General features: G+C 36.8%; 1 long non-coding RNA gene across 1 annotated transcript in view; it reads right to left on the bottom strand.

Annotated features, from left to right (window-relative positions):
- Positions 1 to 2,189: 2,189 nt before the first annotated feature.
- The window catches only part of LOC118162375, a 924,537-nt gene continuing 903,102 nt past the window's right edge, over positions 2,190 to 23,624 (bottom strand). Inside the window, exon 2 of the long non-coding RNA XR_004748427.1 lies at positions 2,190 to 2,806. This is a non-coding gene — a long non-coding RNA (uncharacterized LOC118162375). The remainder of the gene's footprint in view (positions 2,807 to 23,624) is intronic.

Genomic DNA, 23,624 nt, shown 5'->3' with positions numbered 1-23,624 from the left:
TAAGATGTACTCACACTAAGAGGCCACTGTCTTGAAAATTGTTCAGTTGTATCAACAGCAGAATTTTGTCATAATAAATGGACTATTGATTCCCATAAAAATGTAATTAAAGTGGAAATTAGGATGTGCTTGGCATGCGTTAATACTTCCTATAGTCACGCACATATCCTTGTGCACACACACAATTAATATTTTACTTTGTCCGATATTTCCATTTGTGCTACCTTTTGCCAATAGCCAACAAAGTTTCAGAACAGCCACCTCACTGTGGAGGTCATAAAGTTTAGTAATAGCACAAAACAAAAAATGGTACATGAAAGTAGCTCTGAACAAGATCTATATTCTCTACTCTCTTTATCTGATATATTTATATTTCAAGATTCTTTTTCATTTTAAACTTAAGAAGGGAAGAGATCATATCAGAACACAGGTGAGAATTTAACACCATAATAAATTTGAATAAATGCATGGCAGCTAAAATCAAATTCTCAGGTTGGTGTGATTTCAGCTGAAGAGTACATTTGATGTCAACAACTTATATCATCAGTCTTCATGTTGCTTTAAAAAATGTCTGGTAAGTAAACCATAAAGTAATTTATTCCAGATATTACACAGTCAATGCATAATGCTCCCACTAAAATTATACCTGAGTCATTCCTGTTCCCATCCTCCCTTTACCTTTTTGCTTTTATAGCTTTTTCACAGAGTTAGGGTTCAAATCAGTAAACCAGGTAATTTGACATTGTAATTCTCTTTGCTTTTCACTACATCACATATGAATTAAGAGCTTTCATATAATGAAAGGTAGGTCATTTAGTCCTGCATGGCATTTTACTCTACATCTTTGTTGTAATGAAGAAAAAAAAACAGATTTGCATTTTTGACCATCATAAAAATGTACTGGTGACAGCTGGATCCTAACTTAGCCACCGTGAAGTTATGTTGGCAACTGACATGAAAGAAATACTGTGGGGAAAAACCAAATCATACACAGGTTTGCATAGGCAGGCTTTGGTCTAAGTACTTGTTCCTCCTTTCAGATTAGTTCTTTCTCTACCGTGTGAATAAGGGACCAGGGATAGTACATTTATTTTGCAATTGTTTTAAGATGGCTGCAGTACGCAGAATGAGGATGAAATTTGAGAATCAGGGTAGTGAAGAATCAGGAAGGTGATTTTCTAAGCTATGTTACATTCTTCATGATGCAGGATAGGATCTGAATCTTGGATGGAAAATAGTTCAGGCAGGTATTTTATCTTAGCTCACACTAGTCTACACCGCCTTTCGGCTGTCAGTTTAGCTCCCAGTCATTCACCTTTTGTAATTTTTCACAGTTGGACGTCATCTTTACTACCCTGAACAGTTTAAGAGAATCAGCAACTTCTGTCATTTCAATATTCACCTCCCTTTTCTAGGATACATATACATATGTTGAACACCAAAGGACCCAACACAGATCTCTATGGAGATTCTGCTGTGAACTGTCTTCCACTGCAAGAACTGTTGTTCATTTAGTCCTGTCCTATTTTATTTTATTTTATTTTATTTTATTTTATTGATCAACCTTTTCATTAGAAGTATTTTTTCAGTATAGTACTCTTAAAAAACATTGGTGAAAGCACTCTGCAAATCCAAATACATGTTAGTCAGATTTCCTTTACCTAAATGCTTGTTAGTCTCTTCAAAGAACTCCAGTATGTTTGTGACATCTCATATTTATCCATATGTCCCTTAATTCCAGTCTTTATTCATGTCTGGTTCCCCTGGAGCTATTTCTATAAATAAATAAATAAATTGGCGTTGTTTTTACCACTTTCCAGTTCTCTGACACTGAGTCAGTTATCTACACACCACAGTTTGTAGTTTGGCTATTTCACACTCGAATTCCCTCAGAAGTCTGGGGCAGAAGCCATCTGGTCCTGGTGAATTGTTATTGCTCATATCTTGATCCATAACCTTTTCTGCCAATAATTTAATTTCAGACAAAGCCTCTGACACATATGTTGAAAAGAAAGATCCCTGCCTCTACACTTCAGACTGTCCCACATTTAACATGGATGCAAAATAAATAAATAAATAAATAAAAATACACCAACAAGAATAGACAACCAACCAAACACAATCCCCCCCCCCCCCCCAATGTTATAACCACCCTTATCTATTATTTCTTTACTTCAGTTATTCTGTAATGTGCAGATTATCTGCAAAGCTTCGTTTCTGTTGTATATGAAAAAATATATGTGGTATCAGTTTTTGCACCTTTCCAAGTTGTTCTTCAGATGCTTTTTGTGATCCACTGATCCACCTTACTATCTTCTTATACTGTGCCTACTGAAGCTTATGATGTTTTCTTGGACAAAAATTCATTTTTTTTTTAATTTATTTTTTTTTTTTTCAAGGACACCTTCTTAATTTATTAGCTTCCTTTGCATTGCTATTTAGCTATTTGTATTTGCCATTTCTCAAGTCTTTATTGACAGGTGGAATGCTTTTGATTTAAACTTCTACTAGTTTCCATGCTGCTTTCAAATATATTTTTTTGTCCCCTTCTGCTAGCTTTCTCACTTTCTTGTGGATTCCCTTTTGAAAACTGTGTACAGATACGGTGAATTTCTTTTTGTTGCCCCTTGACAGGGGTTGAATCTGAGCACTTTGCAGTCTGTTTCAGAATGTCTCTTTTAAGATTTTGGAGCAAGTCCCATATGATGGTGTAGAACAAATTGGCAGTCACTCCCTTCATGAAAGAGTCATGCTGGGTAACCAAAACAAGCTTTAGAGTCATGCTTCAGTGTTACCTTTCTCCAATCTGTTAAAAAAAATAATAATAATAAAAAAAAAAAATGTAAATTAAATATTCCAGTCTCATTGCCTCTTTTACTTCCTGCGCATGTTAATGTCACTGTTACCATAGTAGAAATGAATGACATATTTCCTGCCTATAGATTTTGGGATATGTCTGAGGTAGCAAAAGATAGTACTGAAAAATCGGGAAACAGGAATCTTCAGTCTATTCAGTTCAGTTTAATTTCTTTTCTATTCTTCATATTGTTTCTTAATAACACATTTTCACATGCAGACTTATTACTAAAGAAAGCATAGGCCAAATTCATATCTCTCCTCATACAGTAAATGTAAGCTCTTCCTTTCTCCTTATACAGTCATATGCCTCTGCATGAGCATCCAATGCTTTCCCTGTACCACACCCTTCCACATATGGTTCCTATTCCTCTGCCTCATGGTCTAATTTTCTTTCCAGATTTATTGCGGGAGTTGTGCAGCTATAAATTCAACATAAAAGAGTAGTTAGATGATATGGTTGTAATTTGCTGTTATTCAAACCAGCCAGCATAGATATACATGATTAAATAAGTGCGAAGCCCTTGTGCTGAAATTAGTTGGAACACTTCAAAATAGTGAGTCAATGAGTTAATATTAGATGCAATATTATACTGATAGGTCCTACTGCACATTTGCCTTCCATTTTTAATGTTATTCTTCCATGTTTACACACTCTCATATAATCTTTTAATTAGTGAAAAACTAGTTAACTATTCATATATACTCCTGTATAAATTTAAGATATATTATTTAAAACAATTTATCACACTTATATTCCCCCATTTTTATAAAACAAATACACATCTTTTCCTTTCCTCATTTGCTTATTTTTACTCCATACTCAACAGACTTCACAAACCCTATTTCCAAATAGCTACTTTCAAACTGATAGTATTGTACACAATATAAAGCTATATAAATACTAAGGAAATACTCAACTATCAGCAAAAATGATACCCTGCGCTTCAGCCCCAAACCAATTGCTAGAGTAAATGGCAGCTGTTGTCCATCTTTCCTGCTAGGGCTTCCACTTAAAAACCTCAGTTATGGTCATGCTTGTTGTTTCATTCTATAAGAAATGGAATGAAACTTCTGGTTTATCAAATCCACTCTCAACTATAAGATGGTGTAAAGTGTCATTCATGGGAACATGTAATGCCAGCTGCGTATGACAGCTTCTTATCTTAAAACACATTTAAAAATTACAATAGTAGGTAAAAATCCACAACATTATTAGCCACAAGAAGATAAAAGAATAATAAAAAAAATAATCGAATGGATCTGACTGTTCTAAGAATAGGAAGTAAATTAGCAGTAAGTTTAGGAACAAGGGGTTATGTTGGAGGTCAATTTTAGTAAGTACTGTTAGACAAAGCTAGAAAGCATTCTACTAGCTACACTGATGAACAAAATCCTTTCTGCTCATCTTCTACCTCGTAAAAGGGCACCTACATTATAAAATCGCAGCATCAAAATTGTAGAGAATAATAGCTTCCCATCGTACAGCAAAAGTCAAAGATTACCCTTGCAAACACCCCCACCCCAGAACTACTCTCTTTTAAAGGAGATACATCTGCTGTGTCCAGTCTCAACCACCAAGAGCTATGAAAAATCAGAGATGGTACCACGTGTGTTTGTATAACTGGCTGGAGGAGATTATGGTTATGAAGAAGTGTGCTACTGAAAGAAACATGATGTAAAACTGTAGTCTCTATCAGCAAGGGAAGATGGTGAAGGATTTTATTGCTTGCTGGAGTAAATTTTGGTGACTAAATGCCAAATTTGAGTAGAACCTCTGGATGACCCTGAGAAGAAGCCAAGAAATAGCCTGTAAAATCAGCATGCTTCAGCAATGCTTTGCTGTGGGGTGCACAGCCCACCATGCCAAGCACTGATGAAATTAAAATCCCTGTGAGTCAGTAAAGAGACCTTCTAAACACAATATTGGTTTAATATGAATAACGAGTTATTATTATTATTATTATTAAAATTTCCTCACTTTTGACTTATTATATTGTTGTGGTTTTACCCAGCTGGGCAGCTGAGTTCCACCACAAATGCTCTCAGTCCCCTTCCTCAAAGGGAAAGAGGAAGAAAATATGATGGAAAAGGGTTCAAGGGCTGAGATAAAGACAAGGAGATCACTCAATAATTTGTGTCATAGTCAAAACAGACTCAGCATAGGGGCTGCTCAGAGACAGCAGCTCTTCAAGAGCTGCTTCCACATACTCCATACTACACGGTCCATCTGTCAGGGGCAAACTGGGTCCCCCAACGGGCGGCAGCTCCCCCCAGACCCCCTGCTCCATGTGGGCTCCTCTCCACGGGCTGAAGTGTGGAGATCTGCTCCATGTGGGACCCATGGTCTGCGGAGGGACAGCCTGCTCCACCAGGGGCCTCTCCACAGGCCACAGGGGAACTGCTGTTGCATGCCTGGTGCACCTCCTGCCCTCCTGCTGCACTGACCTGGGGGGTCTGCAGGGCTGGTTCTCACTCCTCGCTTTCCCAGCTGCTGTGTCTCAGCCTTTTTTTCCCCCTTTCTTCAATCTGCTCTCACAGAGGCTTCATGGTTCAGCTCTGGCCATCGGTGGGTCCCTTTGGAGCCAGCTGAAAATGGCCTTTATCTAACATGGGGCAGCTTCTGGACTCTTGTCTGAGCCCAGAAGCTGCCCCATGTTAGATAAAGGCCATTTTCAGCTGGCTCCACTATCAAAACTGCCACACAAACCCAATACATCCTGTGAGTTTGAGTTTTCTCAGAATAACAGAAATCATAAGAAGTAGTGCAACATTAACATAAAGTAGAAAAATAAAACATTCCATTTTGGTTTTGCTTTTATTTTGATTTGTGATGCTTTTATTATTTAATTATTTATTTTAATAAGAAGGAAGTGTTATTCTGTCTTCTGACTGATGGCTGATTATTTATGTGTTGTGGATATGTCTCCAGGATGGCCACTTTAACTCTCTCTCCAATTAGGAAAAGCCACAAGTTCTTATATTTTCCACCTTTTCAGTGGAAGAATTAAGTTCATACTGAACTTCCATTATTTTATACAATTTCATTCTTTTAAGCAATATTTTTATTTTTTATTAAAAAAAAAAAAAAGGCTCCTCTAACTTAAATTTCTGTTATGAAAGCATTTTATTACTTGGCTTTCTGAATTCACTTGCACTTTATTAATGCTTTCCAAACATACTAAAGTTCTTTTTCAGTATTTCAGCCACATGGTTGCTATTAAATTTCAAATAAATTTCCAGAAGATCTGCCTTCAGCTCATGCATTTATAGTTTTTAGCTTTTGATAGCAAAAGGCAGAAGTTAAGCAGGAATAAAAACTGCTGTAACAGAGCTAGCCTACACCCAACCTCTTTCCCAATCTTAATTATTGTGGTGGCCATCAGTTAAGAGTGAAAAATATAGAGATAACAAGCTAACAGTTCATTATTTTACTACAAATTTTATTTTTCTGACTTAGTGATCACTTCATATAATACGACTGTTTAAATGTAGATTGAGAATAGTGATACAATCAACACCAAATATTAAAAACAAAGCTCTTCTGTCTGATTGTTGTATTATTGTGTCTTAATAGGCAATTGGTATTTGTTTTAAACATCACTCTCTTGGAACAGGACATCACCCAAAGGATGTGTCACCTAGAAAAACTATGCACTGTTTTCTCATGTGTAATGAAAGTTACCTTCTGTTCATATGAACAAACCTTGAAAATTGAATCTGCATGTTTGGTGGAACTGTGATCAAATCATCAATAATTATTAAGAAGGAGAAAGGCAACTCCTTATGTCAAATTCCAACACCAGTCTACTGCCTCTCAGGGTAGAGGCAACTGAACAGAGCTATTTAGCCAGAAGAAGGAACTCTGTTGTAGCAGCCTAATGTTGCTCTCACAGACTAAGAGAGGTCTGTAACGAACCCAGCAGCTCACCTGCTCTCTCCACTCACACTCCATGGAGATGCTTCTCCTGTTCTCCTTGAAGCGCACAGAAGGATGGGGACACTGTTGCACGTCTCTTCTGCTTCCTCCAGTGTGTCAAGAACATTAGGAGAGGAACAAGGTCAGGAGAGTCAGAATGGGTCACACTGGGATCATGTGACAGATGTGGGATTAAACCAGCCAGGAAAGGACTGAACTGGGCATGAGGCAGCAGAATTAAATCTTCAGCAGAGAATAGCTGAATATGGGATCCAGAGCTGTTGTATATATAATCAAAATTTCAAATCTTTTTAGGTAAACTGGAAATGGTAATGATCACAAATACTTTACCACCTGGGTGGGAATGGGGAGTTCCAAAAAAAACAACAAAACAAACAAACACAAAACAAACAAACAATTAAACAAAAAAAACATCCAACCAACCAAAAAACAAACAAACAAACAAACAACAACAACAACAAAAACTCCAAGAATTTGCAATATTTTAAACCAATGATCAAGGAGTTGCTTTCTTAAAAACACAAGAAAACAGTCGGCTTTCTAGCTTACATCTTAAATTCTGTTTGCATTAGAATTTAAGTCTGCTTAATACATGGTGTTGGAAAACCCACCTAAAGTCTTAGAAATAAGAATGTGCATTCTACAAATTAAAATGAGTAGTGAGTGCATTGCTGAATGAGATTAAAATTAACAAAAAACAAACAAAAATTTGTTGGAAAATTACTGAACAGATTTCAAAACAAAAAGAGACAGCAGAATTGCTTACTATTTGGTTATTGGTGCAACGTGCAGTGTGGCTTTATTTTGGGTAGACTCACTGGAAATACTGTAACTAATGTAAGAAATAACAGTGACTTGAAAGGGACCCTGAAGTGAAAGTATAGATAGAAGATCCTGGTTTTGTAATTGAGTTCATTTATGATGAATCATAATCGCAATTATGCGAAACACAACATCAGTTGTGTTTGCTGTGTCTTCAGTTACTTTTGTAAATGTGGAATACTATCTGATGTGGTTCTATGGCATAAAATTATATGGTGAAATACCTGAAAGTAGAAATTTATTTTTATTTATTCTACCTCTGTCATTTTAATCAAAATTAGAGATTACTTAATGACTTGTTGTTTGATGATAAGCCTGATATGAACCAGGAATGTGCACTTGCAGCCCAGAAAGCCAGTTGTATCCTGGTCTGCATCAAAAGAAGCATGGCCAGCAGGTCGAGGGAGGTGATTCTCCCCCTCTACTTTGCTCTCATGAGACTCCACCTGGAGTACTCCATTCAGCTCTGGGGCCCCAAGCACAAGAAGGAAGTATTAGAACGACTCCAGAGGAGGACCACAAAAATGATGAAGGGACTAGAGCACATCTCCTATGAGGACAAGCTGAGGCAGTTGGGGTTTTTCAGTCTGAAGAAGAGAAGGCTCCAGGGAGATCTTACAGGCCTTCCAGTACCTAAAGGGGGCCTACAGGAAAGCTGGGGAGGGACTCTGTCAGGGAGTGTAGTGATAGGACAAGGTGTAATGGCTTTAAATGAAAAGAGGGTAGGTTTAGATTAGATATAAGGAAGAAATTCTTAAGGCACTGGGACAGGTTGCGCAGAGAAGCTGTGGATGTCCCATCCCTGGAAGTGTTTAAAGCCAAGTTGGATGGTGCTTTGAGCAACCTGGTCTATTGGAAGGTGTCCCTGCCCATGGAATCGGGTGGATTAGTATTACATGATCTTTAAGGTCCCTTGGATCCCAAAGTATTCTATGATTCTATGACTTCTTTATAAGGGAAATGTTTATTAGCAGTTATGATTTACCTGAGTTATGAGAGAAAGACATGTTTTGTAAATACAAAAAAAAATGCTAAAAAGAAGTAGATATGAAATATAAACAACAACAACAAAAAAAATCAATGCAAAATGTTTTGGTTAAAAAGATGAACTTGACATATTAAATATCAAAAAAAGCAGTAAAATATACAAATGTGCCCTTTGTTCTTTAGGAGAAAAAATCAATATTTTAGTCAAAAAGTTAATAACACCTGAGGCACCAAGTTATAGCATACTGGTCTCGAAGGAAATCCCAAGTGTTCTGCATAATAATCTTTCATGCAGACAGTCATTTGCATTAAACATTTTTCCTCATTTGGAAGAGATAAAACATAATTGTTAGAGGAACTGATGATACATTTCAAGTCTTTTTCTCCTGTGGTTTCTGCTACCTTTAACATGGGAAGAAATACATTTTAAACTACCAGCATAGTATCTCCACCTCTCAACAGCAATGAGTTGATATAGTAACAACACTTAGAAACTTTAATATTGCTATTATATAGGTCAGCAAATCTTAAGTGGAATTTAGGAGGGACTAAGAGCACTGTGGTACTTACCTAATGAGTTTTTCCATATCAAGAGAGACCCATATTATTTCTCAATCAGAACACAAACAAAACTGTCTTGCCACAGCTATAACAGAGGAAGGTGCCATCTTAACAAAAGATATATAGATATGTGTGTTCATTTAACCTTTTTGATAAAATGCCCATTAAAATAAATAAATATTTTGCTTGTGCATTAATTATGCTAGTAGACTATACTAATTTGCACCTGACTTAGAACTCCAGCCAACTGAAACCAAGACACACAAGGAAACTTTCCTAGATGCTCTTTTCCCAGTGGATAATCAGGTGAAATGATATCAAGAGAATGAAGAAAAAGAGCGTATCCTTAATCCCTTCTCAGTGCTCTTGTGAGCTCTTGCGTCAGTACAGGTACACAAAAGCCAACAAGTATTTACCAGATCCTCACATCACTAAGGAGACATTACCTAGTGTTTGGAAACTACCACTTGCTACTATTTCAACTTAAGAGCACCCTGCACTCAGAGGGAAGTATTTTGGTTCCTTAGGGGCAAGGGACAATTTGGAAAATAATGGGAATGCAATGTAACCTGGTCGGAGCAGAAGTGGTTCATTCCTGCAGCTTCAGAAGATAACACAGATCAGTGGAATGACAGGCTCTACTGATAGGAACTCTACCCAGATGGGGCAGTTACAGGTTCATGCACCTTTATTTAGGGTATGCAATCCCTTCTTCACCAAAAGTGGGGCAGGTAGGCAGGCATATAGACAACAGTATCAATTGAAATCTTTCAGATAAGACTCTAGGCAGTAAATCTTTCTATTTATTTATTTATTTATTTATTTATTTATTTATTTATTTTTAATAATCCATTTCTTTGTTAGTCAAATCTTGCTGACTGGCAAGACTGCAAATATTTTTTTAACTACTGAGGCCTGCAAAGGTCTGTAAGACATTAACTGCTTTACTTCCACAGTGTATGTGCTAGAAATTACAACCAGAGACACAGATCAAAAAAGTGTATTCAGTGAAAAGAACTAGGCTAATTTACTTCAGTTATTGGATTTTGGTATAGCTTCACTTCATTGATTAAATGCCAAACATTTAGATAGGGAAATAATCAGTGATGGTTCTATGATTTCATTCTATTGTATGATTAATTAATGTGTTAGGGCATCAAAATTATTTTATATTTAAATAGTTACAATTTTATGTCAAAATCCCAAATGAATTCATAACTAACACACATGCACACATACTATTATTCTCTCTCTAAATGTAAGCACAGTATTCATATAGTGTTGACAGTGAAAAAAAAAAAAAAAACAGAAATTCAGAAAAAAAAAGAGGATACTACTATAGAATACAGAAGTATGTTCTTGAGTCTTTTATATATATATATATATTTCTAGCATTAAGAAAACAAAAACAAAAACCAAAAAACACAACTGATAAAGATTATGGAAATAAATGGAAGAAAATAGCCTTCAGCTGCAGTCCAGGGCCAGACAGCATTTGTCCATGGGCAGGAGCACGGAGAATTAGTGGAAATAAACAACCTTAATTCACCTTCATTATCAAAGAAAATTAAAATCAGTGCTTGCCAAGTTCATGTCTTTGGCATACCAAAAAAAAAAAAAAAAAAGTTGTTTTTTTTTAATTTCTCCATCTTGGAGCTGTTTTCTACTGCATTCTGTCAAGTAAAAGAAGACGGGGAGAGAATGAGAGAAAGTGGTGAAATCAAGAAAAAAATATGTTTATATACACACTTATGTGCTTGTAAATGTCCTGGGAAAAAAAAGGTCACCATTAAGGAAAGAGTATCATTGATTCTGGCAAAGGAGCAATAAATCCTTGCTTTTGTCACTCATCTTTAAAACAGTTATACAAACTGGTCAATTAATTGACATATTTTGACAATATCCTGTAGGTTTTTCTGAAGGGGGAAGAAAAGTGTAGAGGAACTGGTTGGCTCTTTTTTTTTTTTTTTTTTTTTTTTTTTTTTTTTTTTTTAAAGACAGGTTTCTTTCACTAATGCTCCCATTTTGAAAGTAAAATGTGCATTAAGAAGTCAATGTAAAGTATTTTCTTCATGTCAAATTTCAAGTTGTTATCCCAGGAACGTTTATACAGTATTAGATATATTATTTAATTACATTTTTAAAATAACCTTTTTAAGTTTCTCTTAGAGCACCGTAAAAAATTGGAAGTCCCTTAGATCACATGTAATCTAAATGCAGGGGAAAAACGTATGAAGCACAGTTTAGTGTTATCCAAAGACTGTGTTATAGAAAGTGTACCAAATATCAGAACACTTCTTCCCATTTATCTTGTTTCACACCCATGCAGGTTTTGTTTCATAGTTTTCATGTGGATTTTGGGGGTACTGGGGATAGGCAGGGAATTCAACTCTGCACTTGGAGGCCAAGAAATAGACATATATATATATATTTTTTTCCAAATTTCCAAAAGATAGCATATACAATAGCACCATAAAGTTTAGTTTTAAGTAAATACTTGACAAGCAGAATATATATATATAATATATATATAGATATATTAGTAGTGTGCTTGGAAAGCATTTGGGAGCAATTTGACAAAAGAATTTGCTAACCCAATGCAAAATTGCAGATAAATGCTAGCTGAGCTTATGCCATATTAATAAATTGTGTATGAGAGCTCAGAGCTACATCTTAGTAGCTCTGATCCCAATTGATACATCTTAGTATCAATGATCCCAAAATTAAGCAGAATGAGCTTTTCTGTCCAACCTGCCTCCAACTGCAGACTATAGCTAAATAAGCTTAGAAAAAAAATGTTTGCTACACATCATGTGAGAAAGAGGCTGAGCCACTGCTGTGTAATCCTAGCAACTGAAACAGAGTTCTTCCACAGGCAGAGATATTGTCAGTAAATTCTCTTTTCTCAGAACATGGACATGGGTTGTAAATTGCAGCACAACCTTTGTTCTTAAAAAGAAAATGAAGGGAAAAATAAAAGGAAAAAAGAGGATTTCTGTGACAGTGTTTGGTAAGGGAAAGCCCCTGGCAGGGGCCCAGTGCTCTCCCTCTTACTTAATCACTGCTCACAACTTGCCCCATTCTTCCTGCTTGGGCCTGTTTGCCTGTAGAGCTAGGAAGAAGAATTGCTTTAAGTGCCATTTCACATCAGAAATCAAGCCTCCTGTGTGCCCTTCTCCACACATGTAATGCAATGCCTCTCAAAGGCATAAATGCTAGCTGGAGTAGTGTGTCTGCGTGTGCACAAAGGGTATATTGGAAGCCTTTTGGGGAATGTATTTTCTGCAGTGAGAGGCACTTTTATGGGCACAAATTGGTTAAGCATGTTAATAACACAACTTGGAATGTACTGTGAAACAAAAGATATCTCTGTGAACTGACTGGAAAAAAACAGTTGAGCGGTGCAGACCTGTAATCATAGCAGCTCACGCTATACACGGCTGATCACTGCCATAGCAACAGACTGTGTTTAGTTACATCACTGCAATCAAGGGGGGATAAGCTACAAGGGTGAAGAGATACCAAACAATTTCTGCAAAGAAGAAATTTGTTTGAATACATACACTGAGCAATCCACAACATTAAACAAACCAAAGGGTAGAGGAAGCAGGAAAAAGAGCTCAAAACATACACACAGAAATTTCAAGTGACTCAATGAGCTTTATTGCTATCTTCCATTTTTTTTTTTTTTTTTTTTTTTTTTTTTTCCATATAAAGTGCATTTGTGTTGAACATCTTTAGCTTTCTTTGATATTTCTCAGAGATGTGATATGGGACAATCTGCAAAACAAGCTATCCAAGATAGCTGAAGAAAGAGTAAGGCCTTTTATGATTTTGCTCCAGGATTATACTTTTTACTTATTTGTTTAACACTAGAAATGCCTAAAGCATTACCAAAGGGAAGGAAAAAAAAAAAAAAAAAAGTTACTCTTTTAGAGTGGGAAACAAATCTTATGTGTAGACAGAACAAGAAAAAAAAAAAGTGCAGAAACTGAGATGAAATAGATAAAGAGACTGTGAGAGTCAGCTGGCATGAAAGCTCACTACAATCCAAGTGATGCACCCAATGCTCTTAGCTTCATTGAAGTCTAAGTCTTTTAATTGATTTCCAATGGTTTTGTGCCTTCCTAAAACAGTGAGTATTTGAGCTCCAGCTTATGCAAGAAACTAAACTTTACAACTGATCCAAGACTCAGATTTCACACAGTACTAGTATCTTTTTGCTGTGCTGTAGGTCTAAAATATGAGAGAGCCTAGAAACCTAATTTAAGGGGTTTCTTATTTTCAAGTTCATTTCACAGATCAACTTCTTCATTGCAGATTGTTTTGTGGTAGATTTTTTTCATTTACCGATATCTTTTTACTTTGCTGTTTGCTGTCATAGTCTTGTATGTTCTCACACAAATTTTATAAAAGGAGTGATTAATTTTCAATAAAAAGAAGAGTCAGAAAAAAAAAAAAGAAAGGAAACCTCATCACAAGTCCCTGAAATAAAAAGTGTATAACATACTGTACAGAATCACAGAATCACAGAATCACAGAATATCCTGAGTTGGAAGGGACCCATAAGGTTCATTGAGTCCAACTCCTGGCCCCACACAGGATTGCCCAAAAATGACACCATTTATCTGACAGCATTGTGGAAACGCTTCTTGAACTCTGACAGGCTCGGGGCCATGACCACTGCCCTGAGGAGCCTGTTCCAGTGCCCGACCACCCTCTGGGTGCAGAACCTTTCCCTAACCCCCAGCCTGACCCTCCCCTGTCCCAGCTCCATGCCGTTCCCTCGGGTCCTGTCGCTGTCCCCAGAGAGCAGAGCTCAGCGCCTGCCCCTCAGCTCCCCTCGTGAGGGAGCTGCAGGCCGCCATGAGGCCTCCCCTCAGCCTGCTCTGCTCTGGGCTGAACAATGCTGACTATGCAAGAATAACTTTCAGACACAGGTATCTCCCCGCAGGATGTAGTAGTGGTATTCAGACATAAAGGTGAATATTCCCTTATACAGATTTATTTGGATTAGATCATGTCTTAGTTTCCTTATCAGGATTTTTTCTACACATTCTCTGATAATACATTTTTTGCTATGGCAGTTAAGCCATAGCAAAAAAAATAATTAAATAAAAAGAATTGTAAAAGAAAATGTGATGAAGAGAATTAAAAATATGCTTGGGTATTTATATGAATAACCCCTAAAACTGTCAGTAGTTATGGGCACAGACAAGTTTCAAAATGTAGCAGGGCACTTACTAAAGGAAAAAAGTAAACACCTTACAATAGGCACTTAGGATTTTATGCCTTTTTTTTTTTTTTTTTTTTTTTGGATATATATGTTCTAAATTTAATTTTGGTCACTGGTACAAGAAGAGTGCTAACTGTATGTAGAAAAATCAGAGAACATAGGATTTTCCAAAGTGTAAGAATACAGAAATAATGGTCAGTTTTAAATTAACTTAAGGTTTCATAGGGAAGCAGGATTGGCATTACAGAGGATTTGAATCAAGCTGATAATATGTATTATCATTACATATTACCATGTAATAATAATATTTTTCTTTTCATAGATAGTTGAAGTGATTATTTTTTCTTGAAATAATACAGTGATTAAATAACTAGTAGTAATCCAAGGTATTACTGCCTCATATTTGTAAAATGAATTAAGCTAGCATTAGATACAAAGTTATTCATTCTTCTCTTTAAAAAAAAAAATAAAAATCTGCTTATGCTTAAAATACTATATCATAAATTTGTGAGTCAAGGTTGAAAAGGTTTACTTATTACTTATAAATATTCACAGATCGTATAATAGAGAGAGAGATCTTCTATTTTAATAATATGATTTAATAATACAATTTAAAACTGATATTGGGCTCTCACTTGAGAGCACTCAAAAATTAACTAATTGAATATTATTTAGTTCATGAATTTTTGTATGAAACTGACAAAGCCTTTTTAATTCAATTGACATGTGCAAATCCTTTTTCCACCCATCCCAACTTCAGTTCCAGAGACCAGGTCTTTATATACAGAAGAAGCTATAAAGTTAAAAATATAAAAATATGTTGCAGATGATATTCCAAATGAATCTTAAAAACTCTAATCACAACAGACACTGAAGTAACCTTATTTACTTCATTTTAAGAGAGAAAAAACAAAACAAAACAACCAGCCAGTGACGTGCAATTTCATTGTCAAGTCTCCTCAAGAATAATTATTTTTCTTCAGTTTGTTCTGAATATTCCATTACAGTATTTCGTTAGGAAGTGTTTTGTTACTGGTCCTTTATTGCACTGTGTAAACTCTACACATACATCAGCAAGCTATAGACTGCATTTATAAGAATCATAGAAAAGTAAACCAAGTTTGCTTTTTAATATATACCTAGTTATGTACAAATACCTCCACAAAAGTGAAAACCATAGGTTTTGGTAACTGCTAGTTGCTCACCTGGAATAAGTTATTGGTATTACAGAAGAGAAGGAATGAAAGAGTTACCATTTTACCGATATATTGGTAGATTGTAGAAAAGTTTAAAAGTCTTGCAAAATGCTATACAAATACTAATCTTGCATCAAGTAGCCCTGCAGACTGCAGTATCACAGTTCACATGCTTAACACTTAGTCAGAAGGAATCTATTTCAGTTCAGAAGAGCTTGTAGGGGCAGGTCCTGAGTTTTCAGTCTGTATCTCCATAGTGTTCACAATGATGCCTACAGTTTGCCGAATTTCACTGAAACAAATATAAACAAAGCTGTTTAGTAGCTTGGAGTAGAGAACCATTAATTTTACAGTAGTTTTTATATGCTTTGACTTCTAAAGAAAATAAAATTAGATTGAAAAATGCATCAAGGTTATGCATTTGGACCCCATGTGAATGAGTCTCTTAAAGTATCATGAAATTCCATTTTATTTGCTCCATATTTCCAAAACTTTGTGTTACCATAAAGTGAAAATCTGGATTTATTAAATTAAAGAGCTAAAAAATCCTTTTCTTAGGGAAAAATAAAAATAAAATGAAATTACCTATAGAGAATTGCAGTTCTTACTTTTACCAGTATTTTAAAAATGTATCTCGAATTCCAAGTAAATAAATCAAGATGGTGCATAATAATTTTAGCTTTTTTTTTTTTTTTTTCCTTTTTTTTTTTTTTTTTCTCCTCTCTAATGATTTAAAAGATATCCTGAGCCCCTTGGTCAGTGCCCCAAAATTGTGAATGTAATTATTTTATAAAATTGAAAAATAGGAAGAACAGAAAAAAATCAGCAATATGACTCAAGTATTCTTCATTTTTTTCCTTTAAGATCCCTTATACAACAGCGTTCCAAAAAAACAAGTAGTCTCCACAAAGCCAGTTGATTCTCTTTTTTTAGCATGAAAATATTATTTACTATAATGTATACATAGTTGCATTCCAACAGCTCTTATGTTGAGCAGTTCTGGTGGGTTGACTTGGCTGGGTGCCCAATCCCCACACAGCCACTCTGTCTCTCTGCCTCTTTAACAGATCAGGGACTGAAAATAAGGTGAAAAAACTTATGGACAGTGACATCACTCTCCAGTAACTGTCATGGGCAAAACAGACGTGGCTTGGGGAAGGTTAACTTGCTTTATTACCACTGAATAACAACACAGAGCAGTGAAAGCTAAAAGCAAACTAAAGCCACCACACCCCCATCCATATGCATCTACCTCCCCCCTCCGAAGCCCTGCAGTGGAACAAGGAATGAGGGCTGCAGTCAGTCCATAATGCTTCATCATCTGCCACTCCTTCATCCTCACTCTCTTCTCCTGGTCCCTCCCATGGAATGGCATCCTTCCCAAACTGATCCTACATGGGCTTCCCATAGGCTGCAGCTCTTCAGAGAACTGCTCCAACATGGTTCCATACCACAGGGTCCATCTGTCAGGAGCAAAATGCGCCAGCATGTTCCTGCATGGGCTCCTCTTATAGAATCATAGAGTCATTAAGGTTGGAAAAGACCTCAAAGATCATCTGGTCCAACCATCACCCTACTACCAATATCACCCACTAAACCATGTTCCTAAGTACCATGTCCAACCTTTCCTTAAACAGGGAACAGTGACTCCACCACCTACCTGGGCAACCCGTTCCAATGCCTGACTACTCTTTCTGAGAAGAAACATCTCCTGACGTACAACCTAAATCTCCCCTGGTGCAACTTGAGGCCATTCCATCTAGTCCTATCACTAGTTTTCTGTGAGAAGAGGCCGGCCTCCAGCTCCCCACAACTTCTTTTCAGGTAGCTGAAACTTCCCTGAACTTCCTCTTCTTCAGACTAAACAACCCCAGTTCCCTGAGCCACTCCTCACAGGACCTTCAGGTCCTTCACCAGCTTCATAGTCCTTCTATGGACATGCTCCAGGGCCTCGATGTCCTTCTTGTACTGAGGGGCCCAAAGCTGAACACAGCATTCAAGGTGCGGCCTCACCAGAGCAGAATACAGGGGGACGATCACCTCCCTGGTCCTGCTGGCTATACTGTTCCTGATACAAGACAGGGTATGTTTGCTTTCTTGGCCCCATGGGCACACTGCCGACTCATGTTCAGGTGAACATTGATTAACACCCCCAGATCCTTTTCCTCTGCACAGCTTTCCAGCCACTCTGCCCCAACCCTGTACTGCTGCATGGGATCATTGTGATCAAAGTGCAGGACTGAGCACTTAGCCACGTTGAACCAATTAGCCTAACCCCACTGTCCTCTGCCCATCAATCCAGCATGTCCAGGTCCCTCTGCAGGGCCTTTCTACCCTCTCACAGATCAACCCTTCCCCCTAACTTGGTGTCATTTGCAAACTTACTGAGGGTGCACTCAATTCCGTTGTCAAAATAATCAATGAAGAATTAAAGAGGATGGGCCACTACAACGACCCCTGGAGGACAAACAGGGTGCAGCTCTGACCCAGGGCCTGCTCCTGCGGGGGCCCTCCATGGGCTGCAGCCTCCACCGGGCCACATCAACCTGCTCCACCGGGGGCTCCTCCACGGGCTGCAGCGTGGAGATCTGCTCCGTGTGGGACCCATGGGCTGCAGGGGGACAGCCTGCTCCACCAGGGGCCTCTCCACAGCCCTCAGGGGAACTGCTGCTGCATGCCTGGAGCACCTCCTGCCCTCCTGCTGCACTGACCTTGGGGTCTGTGAGATTGTTTCTTGCACATTTGCTAACTCACCTCTCCCAGTGGCTCTTGTGCTGGATTTTTTTCTGTTCCTTGCCCATGCTCTCACAGAGGCATAATCACATTACTTGTTAGCCTAGCTCTAGCCAGCAGACGGTCCCTTTTTGGAGCTGGCTGGAACTGGCTCTTATCTAACATGGGGCAACTTCTGGACTCTTCTCTAAGAGGTTACCCCTGCAGCCACCTGGCTACCAAAATTTTGCCACATAAACCCAATAAAGCAGTTATATTCTTTTGCGTAAGCATGGTATATTAGCAGTGACAAAAAAAAAAAAAAAAAAAGAAAAAAAGGCAACTAAAAAGGCAACTAGATGGTTCAGTTGGAAAATGCCTTGATTTTGTATTGCATTTTACATTTTCCATATTTCCTGAGAATCTGTAGTAGAATCCAAACTGAGATACAGAAGCCAAAATTATGCTCATATTTTAATATGAAAATATGTGAGGCTTAACACATTTGGGTAACACTAACAATGAGAAAGCTCCTAAAAGATTTGAGGGGCTTTTCTAGAAAGGAAAAAGATGAACCACTTTTTTATTTTTATTTATTTATTTATTTATTTGTTTTCATCTGGTTTAAGTTTCATCTGGTTAAACAAATAGTATTTCTATGCAAAAATAATTTTTGTAAACAAAATATTTTGCAAGCTGGTACTTGATGGTGTTTTCAGCTGAAATGTTTTCATGAGATTTCTCATAAATGTTTCGTAGGGTACTGGGTAGATCTAAGGTATCAAAACACTCAGAAGGATTAAGTTCTTTCTGAAAATTCCAAAGCTTTACTTCTCTAATGCAGTTACTTGGAGAGGTGAAAACACTGTTGATTTTTCACATGAAAAGGTTAAATTTCATTGATAATGGACTGAGATCACAAACATAAGTGGTCACCACCCACAAAAGAGACTAAGAACTGGTCCTGTCTCTGCCTAAATAACACTTAGTCTGAAGATCTGTTACTTGTTATCAATATAGTTCATTTTTAATCTGTGAACAGGACACTACCCTTCAAAGAAGAAAAGCTGCTTGTAAGGAGTTCTTTGGGTGAAAAATACAGTAGTTTGGTCATAAGATGAGATCTTAGAAGTGTTTTTTCAAAGCAGACTGATTGCTTTTGAAGAATACGCACAAGTCTAACATCTGTTGCCTCTGACAGGACTTCCCTAGTGGTATAGATGGTTTTATTTTTTAGATTAATTTAGAAAAGTTTAAACACTTTAAAGAGACAAGTCTGAATCTAATGTAAACTGGAATTCTTACTATTTCAAGTCACAAAAAAAAAGAAAAAGAAACACTCCAGCAACACCACCACCAAAAAACAACCCATTCCTCCCTCCTCCCCCCCCCAAAAAAACCCTGCAAAAACTAAATTTATTGTTATTTTTGTTCTTATGCTAAAACAGAAGTTCTAATTCTGAAAAGGGTTGCAAAACCTTGCCTGTATGCCAATTATGAATAGGAGTCATATTTGTCCTTACAAGCTGCTGTGTGTAGTAGAATACAGAAAGCACACAGCATGCTGCAGTCTGACAATATTGAAGCAGAGTAAGCTGAGACTTCAGTAATGGCACATAATTCGCTTGCTTTTACTGATAACTCCTTCTTGCCAACCCATACTGTGTTTTTATATTTTACATACACGCAGGCTAAGACAGATTGTCTTATGGTATGTCTGTACAGTGGCCAATAAAATAAGATTCTGACAGGTATCTCTGGATACAATCCCTATGCAAATTATAAAGAATCACGGCCCCTAATCTGAAGAAAAGTGCTTGTTTGAAAAATACACTAAAAACTTTTCTAAATGGGAATTTCCATATTGGAAGTGTCAGGCAAGAGACATACAACAGCCATATCAAGCCTTTCTGTATGGCATAAGGTTTTGCAGGTTCTGTACATGTAAGGTGATGCTACAAAAACAGGTTGTCTTCTGAGTACAGAGCTGCAGAGAGCACTCCCAGGATGATCACAGTTTCATAAGACACATTCAGAATTGTACCTCTGACTGCAGGTACCCTGGAGAGTTTTGGTTTCTGGGTAGGTCCATATTAAGGTGAGTCCCTTCTTCCCTTGCCCTCCACAGAAGGAAATGGAAGAGAGGAGGACCATATTTAAGCAAGACTTGTAATTGAATGGATGAATAACCACAACCCTGATACCCACTGTAGTGCTTACTCACAGGCAAAGTTAAACACAGTCTACAGGGTTAGGTACATCTAATAAACGAATTGCAAAGGTTCTGTACAATAACAGATAGGAACTATGCCTTTAGTGCTAAAAGCCTTACATTCAAAGGAGAGAAAAGCTAACACAGAGGAAGTAGAAATTAGTTCTGTATATAAGATGTATTGTGTTTGAACCTGCGCTGTATCTCATACCAGCTCATGACTAATTTATCCCACATTCTGTTGGAAGCATATTATAATTGTATTTAAATGTGCTTGACATATGGGACCATTAGTGTACCAAATGAAGTGTCCACATTCACATCTGCAGGTGTAAGCTACCTTCATTTTTGTTGCAGGGCAAGAATGTAGGAAAGCTTAAAAATATCTAGAAGATTAATATGTTTCAATAGACAAAGAATGGCCTTACAGGATTATGAAATCCTTCAAAAGCTGATTTAGAATCAGTAGAAATAACTGTCTAATCAGAATCAGTAGTGTCTAGTTGTTGACTCTAGAATGCTGTGTTTGATGAACTATCAAACAGAAAGCAGAATCAATTTTTACCTTTGTCTGTGTATTAATGGCTTCCTTGATGATTTTTAACCTAATATTCCCTCATCTGTCTGTCTAAACATAAATTCTTTGAAATACACATTTATTTCTTTGTAAAACAAGTAGATATATGAGATGTTAATCCACCTTTAAGAGCCATATGTTCCATGGAACTCAATACAAAGCAAGCATAAAAATACCTACCCTTTTCCAGAAGTGTGAGTAGTTTTATGTGCAGTGATAATAGCCTACTTCTGAAGGAGTGTTTCACTAAAAGCCATAACTATGTCTATATACAACTATGTTAGTAACATACTACACAGAGATGTACTTAGTACATAGATACTTAGTATAGTTATGTAAGTATCACATAACTCTGTTTAAGTAAGTTTAGTATTCCTATTTCCCTCCAAATAGGTTCACATTGCTCTACATGCATCTTTATGAAATCATGAGATTTTTGTATTCTCTATTTTTGTCTAAAAACCCCAGAAGATCACAGCAGGTAGCTGAAGTGAAAGAGCTAGGAATGGATAGGAATGGACCCCAAAATTCCCACTCAGCTGTCATGCAATATAGCAATAAACAGGCATAAACAAAACCAAACGTTTCAACAGTTCAGTGTTTAAGTTTTTGTGAGAATTTATATATAAGCATTCATTACATTATCTTAGTGTATGTACACCTGACTCTATTTGCTTAGCTTGCAAGGAGATGTTCTTCTACTGGACATCTACATGGGTAGAATAGCCCTCTGCTTTGATTACAGAACATAGTCACAGATATACAATATTCCAAAGCATTATATTATAGCAAGAAAATAGCTTGAGACAAAAAATCCAGTTTTACTGGTCTTGAGTGTGGAAGGTTGGAAAAAAAATCATACACAAATCAAGCAGCAAGAACAGTTGCATGAGAATTTACTTAAGTGCTAACAATGGCCATAAGATAGTCTGTTAGCTTTTTCTAGTTTGGGAAAGATAGTTTATTATTTTTACTATTATTGTATTTTAAACTGGAATTTTAATGTAGTGGTTATGCGAAAGCTAAAGTCAAGGCGTGAAATTTATTTAGAAACCTGAAGACAAAGAATGCCTTTTTTTTTTTTTCTCTTCTTTCTTTCCTTCTTTCTTTCCTTTTTTTTTTCCTTTTTTTTTTTTTATTTTTTTTTTAAATAAAAAAAAGCTAAATGTGATTTTTAGAAATCTAATAGTTAGGTACTGGGATCTGAAATATGTCAACTGAAAAAAAATATTTTAGAGAGAATATAGTTTTCTGACTACAGTTGAAATGTAAGTATCATTCAGGGTATGTGACTTGTCAGTGCATTAAAAGTATCTGAATTTTGCCTTTCTAGCACTCTCAGTTTAAACAGAGGAAGTAGGAAAGCATTGACAAAATTGGTGACAAATGTGCAGATTCCCTTAGGATTGCACCTTCTCTTGCAATTGGGCATGTTCAGACAAAAGACAAAAAGAAAACTTCCTTGAGTGCAGGGTGGGACATGCCAAGAAGTGAGTGTTCAGCAAGCTGTGTGTCTGGAACACAAGAGAGACTGGTGAGAGAAGCAAGCAGAAGACACACAGACAGATCACGGATGTGATTATTAAAAAAAAAAAAAAAAAAAAAAAGAATACCAAAAATTGCAGATGTTCTCAATTAAGAGCAGAAAAGAAAGAGAATAATTGGTCTGTTATGACCTTGGAATTTATTCTTGTTCCCACTCATTCTATTTTCAGAACTTTTGTTGTTGTTGTTGTTGCTGCTGTTCTTTGTTATTACGTTCAAATACAATATATATATTTTTTTTACAGCTTTTGGTCTAAAGATAAAAGTCTACTCAGATCCATCTAAAATGTTGGCCAAATCGGGGTCTTGTCACAAGGAGAGAGCAGTGAAGTCTCCTTCATGCAGCAGAGCGAAATTCAATTAATCTGTCTGGGTGGCTACAAATAAATAAAATCAAACAAGTTATCTCTTCCCTTTCTGCCTTCCAAAGCAAATGTCAAAACGCAAAATCAGTATTCCCACTAAAATCTGTTTTGGCATCTAGTAAGCATGACAAATGATATCCTATGACCTATAAATGTAAATTGCCAGACATGCTGGAGATGTAACAGAGCCTTCTCACTCCTAATTACTTGGCATGACTATACCTGCAAAATTAAAAATGAGTTATTTAATCGACACTCTTTAACAGCTGAACCACTCATTGTGATCCATTAATCTAGTCTCTACCTGCAGCCTTCATGAAACAGAATTTCATCTGCTAATTTCATTATCAAACACTTAACTTCTGATCTAGTTCCTGCAAATTTCCAAGAAACACCTTGAATGAAAACAGTGAAAACTACTATGTTGCTAGGTCTTTTGTTTCCGTGTTTAATCTCTCTCACTGCTATACTTTGTAGTTTAGAATTAAGTAAGACAAGAATTAGTGTCCTAGCAGGAGGAAAATTCACATAGCTTTATTCACCTTTCATTACACACAAATGTACCACTCCACCATGTGAGGTCTATAGCTTTCATAAGTTCATACAGTAGATGAA

Source organism: Oxyura jamaicensis, chromosome 2 (assembly GCF_011077185.1).
Source record: "Oxyura jamaicensis isolate SHBP4307 breed ruddy duck chromosome 2, BPBGC_Ojam_1.0, whole genome shotgun sequence".
NCBI classification, from domain to species: domain Eukaryota; kingdom Metazoa; phylum Chordata; class Aves; order Anseriformes; family Anatidae; genus Oxyura; species Oxyura jamaicensis.
Note: the sequence above shows the minus strand (reverse complement) of the source record. Positions and strands in the feature narration are given on the sequence as shown.